Source organism: Elephas maximus, chromosome 9, assembly GCF_024166365.1.
Source record: "Elephas maximus indicus isolate mEleMax1 chromosome 9, mEleMax1 primary haplotype, whole genome shotgun sequence".
NCBI classification, from domain to species: domain Eukaryota; kingdom Metazoa; phylum Chordata; class Mammalia; order Proboscidea; family Elephantidae; genus Elephas; species Elephas maximus.
Window position 1 is genome coordinate 98,492,295 of NC_064827.1, and position 11,830 is coordinate 98,504,124.

Below are 11,830 nucleotides of genomic sequence, written 5' to 3' on the forward strand. Positions count from 1 at the left end.
CCCTATGTCCTGACACGACAGGGCAGCCACAAGGGCCCCTCTGTGCCTGGAAGCAGCTTGGCCTGAGCATCAGCACAAAAGGCACAAGATAAAGTGCCTTGGGCTGAACGTTAGAGCAGCTGATGTCACCATATCTCTCCCTTAATCACCAGTGGAAAAAGCCCATTCCACCTCGAGTTAGAATAGAAATTTTCAGTTGTGTTCAAAGCATTGTGATAAATGTGGTCGTTTTGTCACTTGCTTTGCACTTAGCAAACAGCACGAACATTCCCAGGCTCCCAACCCTGGCACGAGTTCAAACTCCCTGGCTTTCCAGAAGGCATCCGGGCCTCTCCACTTTTGCACAGGGTAGTATCCCCTTGACCTTTCACAGTTTTCCATGGTTGTGCCATATCTAGTCACTTGCAGCAAGCACAATTAGTTATAGTGCCAAAATGCCAATGTAGAAATGCCAAGCCAGTGAGGAAATGAATTGAAATTACTTGCTGAGAACTGATCAGGTAGAATCAGGTTGCAGGAAAAATCAATGAGTTAAAAAAAAAAAAAAAACTGCCACGTAAAAATCAAAGAAACAAAAATGGACAAACAATAGAGAAGAATTCTCTTAGAGACACAGGCTCTACCTGACTTCAGATGTGCTCAGCAAACCCAGAAATACTACTGCTGCTCGTATGTGGAACACACTTTAAGTTGCAGGGTCTACAGAAATGTGGCTTCTCAAAAATATGGGCCCCTGAACCAGCAGCACCAGCATCAACTTGTCAGAAATGCAAATTCTCAGACCCCAGAATCAGGAACTCTAGGGACAGAGCCCAGAAATCTGAGTTTTAACAAGCTCTTTGTTATGGACTGAATTGTATCCCCCCTAAAATATGTGTTGTAAATCCTAAACCCTATAATTGTGGTGGAAGCCCTGGTGGCACAGTGGTTAAAAGCTACAGCTGTTAACCAAAAGGTCAGCAGTTTGAATCCACCTCATGCTCCTTGTAAACCTATGGGCCAGTTCTACTCTGTCCTATTGGGTCATTATAAGTCACAACTGATTCGACAGCAACGGGTTTTTTTTTTTTTTTTTAATATACCTGTGGTTATAATCTCATTTGGGAATAGGTTTTCTTTGTTATGTTAATGAAACAGTATTAGTATAGGGTGTGTCTTAAGTCGAACTCTTTTGGGATATAAAAAAAAAGATTAAACAAGCAAGTGAGTGAGCAGAGAAGGGGGAAGAAGCACGGGAATCAAATTGGTACTAAGAAGTGGAGGTGCTGCTCTAACAAAAACCTAAAATGTGGAAGTGATTTTGGAATTGGGTAATGGTTGGAGGCTGGAGGAATTGTAAGGTGCATAAGAGGAGCTCTAGTGGCGCAGTGGTTAAGAGAGCATCTGCTAACCAGAAGTCCGGCATTTCGAATCCACCAGCCGCTCCTTGGAAACCCTCTGGGGCAGTTCTACTCTGTCCTATAGGGTCGCTATGAGCTGGAGTCGACTTGAGGGCAAGGGGTTTGGTTTGGTAATAGTAAAAGCCTAGATTCCCTTCAAGAGACTATTGGTAGAATTATGGATATCAGAGGCAATTCTGCTGAAAGCTCGGAAGGAAGTGAGGAGAGCCCTAGAGAAAGTCTCTATCGTCTTAGAGAATATATGTGGTGCCATCAACAGTAGTTGCTAGACATGTGGATGTTAAATGTGCTTCTGGTGAGAATTTAAAAGAAAATGGTAAACGTGATTGGACAATGGTAGAAGGACAATGCTGTTTATGCAGTGGCAAATAACTTGTCTAAATTATGTTCAAATGTTTGGTGGAAGGTCAAACTTGTAAGTGATGAATGTCGATATCTGACTGAGGAGATTTCTAAGCAACATCTAAAAGGGCAGTTTGGTTTCTCCTTGCCTTTTATAGTAAAATGTGAGAGAAAAGAGATGGAGTTAAAAATAAACTCGGCAAAGTGAAAACAAAACTTAAAGATTTGGAAAAATTCTGTTATACAAACTAAGGACACATATTCTAAAATTTTCACCAATGACATGGCTACACAATCTTTTGTTAAAGACGTTAAGCCTGTGATCTAACCAACTTTCACAGCAGAAAATCCATTGGCTTAGGCTAAGGGACAGAGAAAGGACAAAAGGAAAGAAAGATGTCTACCTCTTGAAATTCTCCAGGCGGGAAATGGGCCAAAGGAATTACACCTGTTGTCTTCCAAGAAAAGAAAAGGACCAACCCTGGATAAGTTTGGAGATCTGCGGAAATGTTGGAAGGAACATGGGAAGCAGCGCTGACTCAGTTTCAAAGGGTGGAGCCACGATCTCATAGGTCTCAAAGGGGAGCCACAGCCTCTTAGGTTTCAAAGAGTCAGATCTGCACCAACTGGTTTCTGGAGTGTGAGACTGCCCTTCAGTTTGGCCAAGAGAATGGGGCCAACGCCCAATGCTGAGGAAACAGACTGCCGTGTCCAAGAGGAAGAAGAAAGTGGCCTCCAGGGCCAAGGAGATTGGGTTGCCACTCAGATGGACTAGGAAAATGGGTCAACTGAAAGCTGAGGGAGCAGAGTTGCCATCACAGTGGGCCTGGAAGAGAGAGCTGAAGCCCAGGGCCCAGGGGCCTCCACCCAGAATCCAGAGGGCAAGATTCTGGAGGGGGAGTCATTGCCCTGATGGTCTCGAGAACAAAGTATTATTTTCAAGCCTTGAGAACTAATATATAATATTTTTACACAAATAACACTATCATTCTATGCTTGTCTGTCAACCACGCCCACCCCTCAAGAAGTATTTTCATAAGTACACTACAATCTTTTTTTTTTTACAACGTTTATAAAGAAATTGCATAGCGCGCTTATGACAATACCTCATAGGAGGAGGGCCCAGCTGGCAATCTTAGAACATGCATGATATTTGCGTAAAAACACAGTATTCGTTTTGGTAGGTTTTGGACTTGTTTGGTACCTGTTATGTCTTCGTTCCCTCTAATTTCTCCCATTTCTACCTTGTGGCTGTTCCACCACTGTATGTTGAAAGCAGGTAATTTGTATTCTGGATTTCATAGGTTCACAAAGAGGAATTTTACCTAAGGATGGAATACACCTAAAGTCTCACGTATATTTGATTTAGATGATTCAAAAGATGAGATTTTGGACTTAGAGTTGATTTAAGACTTTTGGGATGACGTGATGTGGTAACTATGTTTTGCATGTGAGAAGGGCATAAAATTTGGGAGGAGAAAGGGTAGGATGTTATGGATTGAATTGTGTCCCCCAAAAATATGTGTTGTAAATCCCAACCCTTATACCTGTATTTATAATTCCATTTGGGAATGAGTTTTCTTTGTTATGTTAATGAAACAAATATTAATGCCGGGTGTGTCTTGTCAATCTCTTTTGAGATATAAAAAAGAGAGATTAAGCAAGCAAGCAAGAGGAGCAGAGATGGGGGAAGAGAGATGCCAAGCCTCATGAAGATCCCCCAAGAGCAGAAGCTCAAAAGAGACAAGGACCTTTCTCCAGATTCGGCAGAGAAAACCTTCCAACTACATTTGGCACTCTAAATTCAGACTTATAGCCTCCTAAACTGTGAGAAAATAAATTTCTATTTGTTAAAGACACCAGTTTGTGGTATTTCCATTATAGGAGGGCTAGATAACCAAGACACTCACCAGATGATTCTGATTCACGCATCTTCTAGGTTTAGAATATGCTTTCATGTAGGTTCATGCCCATGGTCTTAGTCTCCTAGTGCTATCACACAAAACACCACAAAGTAGGTGGCTTTTGAGAACAAAATTGTATTCTCACAATCCTGGAGGCTAGAAGTCTAAATTCAGGGTGTCAAAAGAGCTATGGTCTCTCTCTCTGTGCTGGCCTCTGGGAGAAGATCCTTCCTTGTCTCTTTCAGCATCTGGTAGCTTAGGCGTTCCTTGACATTTCTTGGTTTGTAGATGACCTCACATGGTGTCTTCCCCTTGTGTGAGTAGAGCCCACCCTATTCTGTTATGACCTCAAGTTAAGGGGATGGAATTGTGTCTCCCAAAACTATGTGCTATAAATCCTAACTTCTACCTGTGACTCTAATCCCATTTAGGAATGGGTAGTGTTTGTTATGTTAATGAGGCAGGATTAGGTTATGTCAATGAAGATTAGGTTATGTTTACTATGTTAAAGAGGTAGGATTAGAATGTATCTTGAGTCAATCTCCTTTGACATATAAAAAAAGACTAAACAAGTAAGAGAAGCAGAAATGGGGGCAAGAGATGCTAAACCACATGAAGATAACCCAGGGGCAAAAGCTCAAAGAGACAAGGACCTTCCTCTGAGTTGACATAGAAAGAAAGCTTTCCCCTAGAGCCAGCATCCTGAATTTTTAAAGAGGCCACGTGGTTTCTCCCTTGCCGCTTATAGCAAAATGCGAGAGGAAAGAGATGGACTTAAAAATGAACTTTGCAGCATGGAAATGAAACTTAAAGATTTGGACAATTCTGTAGTACAAACTAAGAAGACACATGTCCTAGAATGTTCACCATGGACATGGCTACACATTCTTTTATTAAAGAGATTAAGCCTATGACTGATGGGTCTAATGAACTACCTCAGCGGAAAACCCATAAGCTTAGACTGAAGGTGACAGAGAAAGAATGAAAGGATAGAACACTGCTTCTTTGAATTCTAGGGGGAGGAAACAGACCAATAAATCTACATCTATCGTGTTCCAAGAAAGAAATGGACCATCCCTGGAGCAGCTTGGAGATCAGCAGAAATATTGGAAAGAGGAGGGCCTTCTCAATTTCAAAGCTTGAAGGCATGGTCTCCTGGATATCAAAGGGTGAGGCCACAGCCTCCAACGTTTGAAAGAGTTGAATCTTCGCCAAGTTGGTTCTGAAGGGTGGGACTGCCATTTAGGTGTGTCAGGGGATAAGGCTGCCACCCAATGTTGAGGGGGTGGGGCTGCCATGCCCAAGGGGCAGAAGAACATGGCCTGCCAGGGCCCAGTCCAAGGGAGTGGGTTACCACTTGGATGGACTTGGACAATAGGGCCACTTAAAGCCTAGTGAACAGAGTTGCTGTCCCAGTGTGCCTGGGAGGTGGAGCTAAAGCCCAGATGCCTCCACCCAGAATCCAGAGAGCATAGCCAACACCCAGAGTCTGGAGGGCAGGGCCATTGCCTAGCCAGTCTCAGAAAAGAGAGGAATTTTTTCAAGACTCAAGAGCTAATGTAATTTGTTCTGCTGGGTTTTGGAATTGCTTGGTGCCTATTTTCCCTTCTTTCCCTCCAGTTTCTCCTGTTTGTAATGGAAATGTCTACCTTGTGGCTGTTCTACCACTGTACTTTGGAAGCAGATGACTTGTATCCTATGTTTCGCAGGTTCACGAATGAAGAGTAATTTTGTCACAGAATGGAAATGCCTAAAGTCTCACCTATATTTTATTTAGATGATTTAGAAGATGAGATTTTGGACTTGGAGTTGATTTAAGACTTTTGGGGGTGACGTGATGTGGTAAATGTGTTTTGCCTGTGAGGAGGACATGAATCTGGGGGGAGCCAAAGGGTGGAATATTATGGATTGAATTGTGCCCCCCCAAAATATATAATTCCTAATTGCTATCCCTGTGGTTATTTTCTCATTTGGGAATGGGCTTTCTTTGTTATGTTAATGAGGCAGGATGAGTGTAGGGTGTATCTTGAGTCAATCTCTTGAGATATTAAAAAGATTAAACAAGCATGCAAAAACTAGAAATGGGAGAAAAGAGATGCCAAGCCACATGAAGATTGCCTAGGAGCAGAAACTCAGGAGAGACAAGGGTCTTCCTCCAGAGCTGACAAAGAGAGAATGTTCACAGCATCTTCACCAGCAGATTCCATCTCAAGAAACCACTTTCTTTGCTCATCGATAAGAAGCAACTCCTCATCCTTTAAAGTTTTATCATAAGATTGCAGCAATGCAGTCACACCTTCAGGCTCCACTTATAATTCTAGCTCTCTTGCTAGTTCCACCACATTTGCAGTTATTTCCTCCACTGAAGTCTTGAACCTCTCAAAGTCATCCATGAAGGCTGGAATCAACTTCTTCCAAACTCCTGTTAATGCTGATATTTTTACCTCCTCCCATGAATCACAAATGTTCTTAATGGCATCTAGAATGGTGAATTCTTTCCAGAAGGTTTTCAATTTACTTTGCCCAGATCCATACAAGGAATCACTATCTGTGGTAGCTATAGCCTTACAAAATGTATTTCTTAAATAATAAGACTTGAAAGTCAGAATTTCTCCTTGATCCATGGGCTGCAGAATAGATGTTGTGTTACCAGACAGGAAAATAACATTGAGCTCCTTGTACATCTTCATCAGAGCTCTTTGGTAGCCACGTGCATTGTCAGTGAGCAGCAATATTTTAAAAGAAATCTTCTCTGAGCAGTAAGTCTCAACAGTGGGCTTAAAATATTCAGTAAACCATGTTGTAAACAGATGTCCTGCCATTCAGGCTTTGTTGTTCCATGTATAGAACACAGGCAGAATATATTTAACATAATACTTAAGGGTCCTAGAATTTTGGGGATGGTAAGTGAGCTCTGGCTTCAACTTCAAGTCACCAGCTGCATTAGCCCCTAATAAGAGTGTCAGCATGCCCTTTGAAGCTTTGAAGCCAGGCATTGACTTCTCCTCTCTAGCTATGAAAGTCCTAGATGGCATCTCCTTCCAATATAAAGCTCTTTCATCTACACTGAAAATCTGTTATTTAGTGTAGCCGCCTTCATCGATTCTTAGCTGGGTCTTCTAGAAAACCTGCTGCAACTTCTACATCAGCACCTGCTGCCTCACCTTGCACTTTTATGTTATGGAGATGGCTTCTTTCCTTAAACCTCATGAACCAACCCCTGCTAGCTTCAAACTTCACTCCTGTGGCTTCCTCACCTCTCTCAGCCTTCATAGAATTGAAGAGAGTTAGGGCCTTGCTCTGAATTAGGCTTTGGCTTAAGGGAATGTTATGGCTCGTTTAATCTTCTATCCAGACCATTAAAACTTTCTCCATATCGGCAGTAAGGCTGTTTCATTTTCTTATCATTTCTGTGTTCACTGAAGTAGCACTTTTAATTTCCTTCAAAAATGTTTCCTTTGCATCCACAACTCGACTATTTGGCACAAGAGGCCTAGCTTTCAGCCTGTCTCATCTTTCGACAGATCTTCCTCCCTGAGCTTAATCATTTCTAGCTTTTGATTTAAAGTGAGAGACATGTAACTCTTTCTTTCACTTGAACAATTAGAGGCCATTGTAGTGTTATTAACTGGCCTAATTTCAATATTATCGTGTCTTAGGGAATAGAGGGGCCCGACGAGAAGTGAGAGAGATGGGGAAGTGGCTGCTCAGTGAAGCAGTCAGAACACACACAACATATATCAAGTTTGCCATCTTATATAAGCACGATTCATGGCATCCAAAAAAAATTACAGTAGTAACATCAAAGATCACTGATCACAGATCACCATAACAGATATAATAATAATAATAAAAAGTTTTAAATATATGTGAGAATTATCAAAATGTGACACAGAGACACGAAGCGAGCACATGCTGTTGGAAAAATTGCACCAACAGACTTGCTTGATGCAGGGTTGCCATAAACTTCCAATTTGTGAAAAACGCAATGTCTGTGAAGCACAATAAAGGGAAGTGCAATAAAACAAGGTATACCTGTATATAAGGTAGTCATGAATCAGAGTCAACTCAGTGGTAGCAAACAACAAATATCTACGTGATGAACCATTCCATTGGTTGAAGCAATGATTTATTATCTTTCATAATTCTGTGGGTTGGTAATCTGGGTCATTCTTCTCTGGTCTCATGCAAGTACAGTCATTTGATACCTTGACTGGTGCTGAGGGTCCAAAATGCCCTCACTCATGGCTGGCACTTAGAACTCCAGTTATCCATATAAGCACTCATTCTCCAGGAGACTAGGCTGAGCTTCCTCTCAGCATGATGATCTCAGGCTTTTAAGAGCACAAGAGTGGAACCTAAAAGGCCGCTAGAGAAATTTGCTCAACATTACTTCCACCATATACAATTGGTCAAAGGAGGCACAAGGCCAGCCCACAGTCAACGGGGCAGAAAAATACACTACTCTGTCTCTTGATGGGACTAGCAGCAATATCACATTGCAGAGGCATGGTCACAGGGAGGAATAATAACCCACAGGAGCCATTATTATAATGATCTACTCCCCTGCCTGGTAAGAGAAAAAGACCTCCCACCTACCTCTAATCATTTACTAGAAGAATTCAATAACTTAGGTTGGAGTCTATGGTTGACCAGACCAGATATAAAACCCTTTTTCCAAACAATCTTCTTGAGAATTTTGAATTTTTCTTGTGGTTCAAACATCTTGTTAGATCTAAGGAAAACCTCATTTTTTTTTAACCTCATCATTTGGCTTAGGAAGAGTTTGTATTCTAAGCAAGGAAAGTGTCAGTCCTGGCATTTTTGGTTGGTTATACTTGCATTGTTAGTATTATCTTTCTTCAACTTCCAGCTCCAACACTGTAAAGTTTTTATGTTACCTGTGCAATTGATAAGCGATAGTTACTTAAAACTCTGGCAGTCCTCGACTTAAAAGGTATTCGAGTTATGACAAAGCTGCTCACAGCCATTTTTTGTACATTTTATCATTAGTAATATGTATGTACGTACTACAATATATCTGTAAGTTTATACGTAATGTTTCCAATCCCCAAAGACAAATAAAGATCAGATTTATAAAGATACTGGTAATAAAAGGCAGTAATAATGAAAGCTAAAAAAAAAAAGTATTCAATTTAAGTCAAAACTGACTTACGACAGAGTACTAAGAATGGAACCCCATTGTACGTCAGGGACGACCTATACACAGGTTAACACAGAAATCTACTTTACCTTCATGTGAAATTTGCAACACATTACAATTTGCTATTAGGACACCATTGTCAACCCCCTCTGACTGTCTCTGCCATCCTTGAAGGTACCTCATAAACTGAAGGGTGGCCTGCTGACATACAGACCAAGTAGGGGTTAGGTGGTCAAAGCCCACTGCCACTGAGCAGATTACAACTCGTAGGGGCCCTGTAGGGCAGAGTAGAACTGCCCCAGGGATATAAAATACAGAAGCAGGCTGCCACGTTTTTCTCCCATGGAGTTGCTGGTGAGTTTGAACTGCCAAACTTTTGGTTAGCACCCAAGTGCTTTAACCATTGCACCACCAGGGCTCCTTTGGGAGGTCAAAGCTGCTATTAAATATTAATAAGGCTTATTTTCTTTAGTATTTTATATTATAAATATAGATAAATAGATAGCTGCCATTGAGCTAACTCCAACGCATGGAGACCTTACTTACAACAGAACAAAACATTGCCCAGTCCTGCGTCATTCTCATGATCACCGGCATGTCCAAGTCCATTGTTGCAGCTACTGGGTCAGGCCATCTCACCAAGGGTCTCTCTGGCCTCACTAGCCCTCTACTTCACTGAATATGAAACCTCTAGTGATTGATCCCACCCGACGACGTTTCCAAAGCAAGCGAGTCGGACAATGTTCTGTTATGATCCATAAAGTTTTCACTGGCTATTTTTGGGAAGTAGACCACTGGGCCCTTCTTCCTAGTCTGACTTAGTCTGGAAGCTCCATTGAAATAGCCATGTGTGACCCTGTTGTTATTTGAAATACCGGTGGCATAGCTTCCAGCATCACAGCAACACACAAGCCACTACAGTATGACAAACTGACAGATGTGTGGTAGAATATATATATATTATTATTCCCATACCCTCAATAGGTCACCTTTCACGCCTCTTTGGGAAATGTAACAATTACCTTAATAAATTGGATCATTATTTCCTATTTTATAATTAACTGCCCAATTCTGTCATATCAGTGCCGGGACTAAGGTAAGGCAAGTGAGGCACTCATCACAAGTGCCAAATTTAAGGGAGAGCCACAAAACTTAGTAATACAATATTTTTTTAAAAATTGAGATTTAAAAAAAAAAAAATCCATGGTGAACATGAGATCAAAATGTAAACACAGGCAGGATCCTACAAGGGCAAGATTAGGATGAGACAAAAGAGGCAAGTGTGTCAAAGTGTAGACTCAAATTCTGTCTTTATTTAAAATGTTCATATTGTACTTTAACATAGTTTTTTGTACTAATTTTGATTTTTAAAAATACCGTGGAAAAGAATTTTTTACCTTGATGACTGAATTTTTTTACACCACCTTAAATTTAGACCCTAAGGCAAGGGCCTCACTCACTCGCCCTAATCCAGACATCATACTGTTTTGTACCTTTCTCTTGTTTTTATATAAAATATGGCAAGTAAAGTACTTAGCCAAGTGCCCAGCACCAAGTAAGTGCTCAGTAAACGTTAACTCTATTATTATTATATCCTTTCAATAGCACCTTCCAGAGTTACTTGCATATAGTAAATGTTTCTTGAATAAAGTAACGGCTTTTTATATTTCTGAAATATCCTCTTGTCTTTCACTTATTATATAAGGACCTTCATTGCCTGTTTTTTCAGGCTGAGCAAATTTGGTATTTGGAGCCTGTTTGTACCTTTATATTCTAACAGCTATTGCCTTATACCTCTAACATTTCAAAGGTTGCATTTGTAAAAGTCAAGGCTTGTGCTTTTAGGTAGCAAATACTTCCAGTGAGGCCTGGATGGAGGAAAGAAAAGATTTTCTACTGAGGCTAGAAGAAACCCAGTTTCCTTTGCCTTTCTCGTTGGAGTGTGAAAGGATTCTCTGGGATTCTTTTGGTGATTAAAGTAACATTAGCATTCAATGAGAACTGCACCAGGCAGCATTGCTTACACATGACTATATGTCACTGTGCTTATTTTCTATTTAAATTTAAAAAAAAAAGTATAATTCAGGATTGGCGTTAGAGTTTGGCCCAATGTTCTTACTAACTCTAGTTTTATAGCATTGATTTCCTCTTTGATTTTCATTACATTCTATAATCATCGAAATGTTGATCCGAGTGATTAAAAACATTCCAATTACTGGCAAATTACAGACTTGTAATTCCTAAAATTGAAATAGCCATAAATCAAGGTAGCTTAGAGTGCAGACAATGATAACAGGAGAATCTCGTGAAGCGGCTTATGGAAACATGAGAACAACTCTCCACTCAAGCAGGACTGTGGTTGTTGTTAACTGCCTTTGAGTAGCCCCCCAACTCACAGCGACCCCTTGTACAATGGAACAACATGCTGCCTGGTCCTCCACCAGCCCCATGATTGATTGAGGATGGAGCCATTGTAATCCAGAATGTTTTCACTGGCCGATTTTTCAGGAAATCTCCAGGCTTTTCTTCCTCGTGTGTCTTAGTCTGGAAGCTCTGCTGAAACCTGGTCAGCGTCATAGTAACGCACAAGCCTCCACTGACAGACAGGTGGTAGCTGCACATGAGGTGCGTTGCCCAGGAATCCAAGCCAGGTCTCCCACGTCGGAGAGAATCCTACCCTGGACCCACCATTGTGCTCTCTGACAGGATAAAACCCATTATCGTCGAGTTGATTCCGACTCATAGAGACCCTAAAGGACAGAGTAGAGCTGTTCCCAGAGGGTTTCCAAGGCTGTAATCTTTACAGAAGCAGACTGCCACGCCTTTCTCCTGCAGAGCAGCTGGTAGGTTCAAACCGCCTACCTTTTCGTTAACAGCCAAATGGCTTAACCACTGAGCCACCAGGCTTCCGCTCTAACAGGATAAAAAAAAAAATTTTTTTTGTGACTGTGCAGGGAAGTTGTTCCAAAAAGTCTTACAATTATGCTAGCCAAGCCATTTTATAAACTGCTTTTTCACAG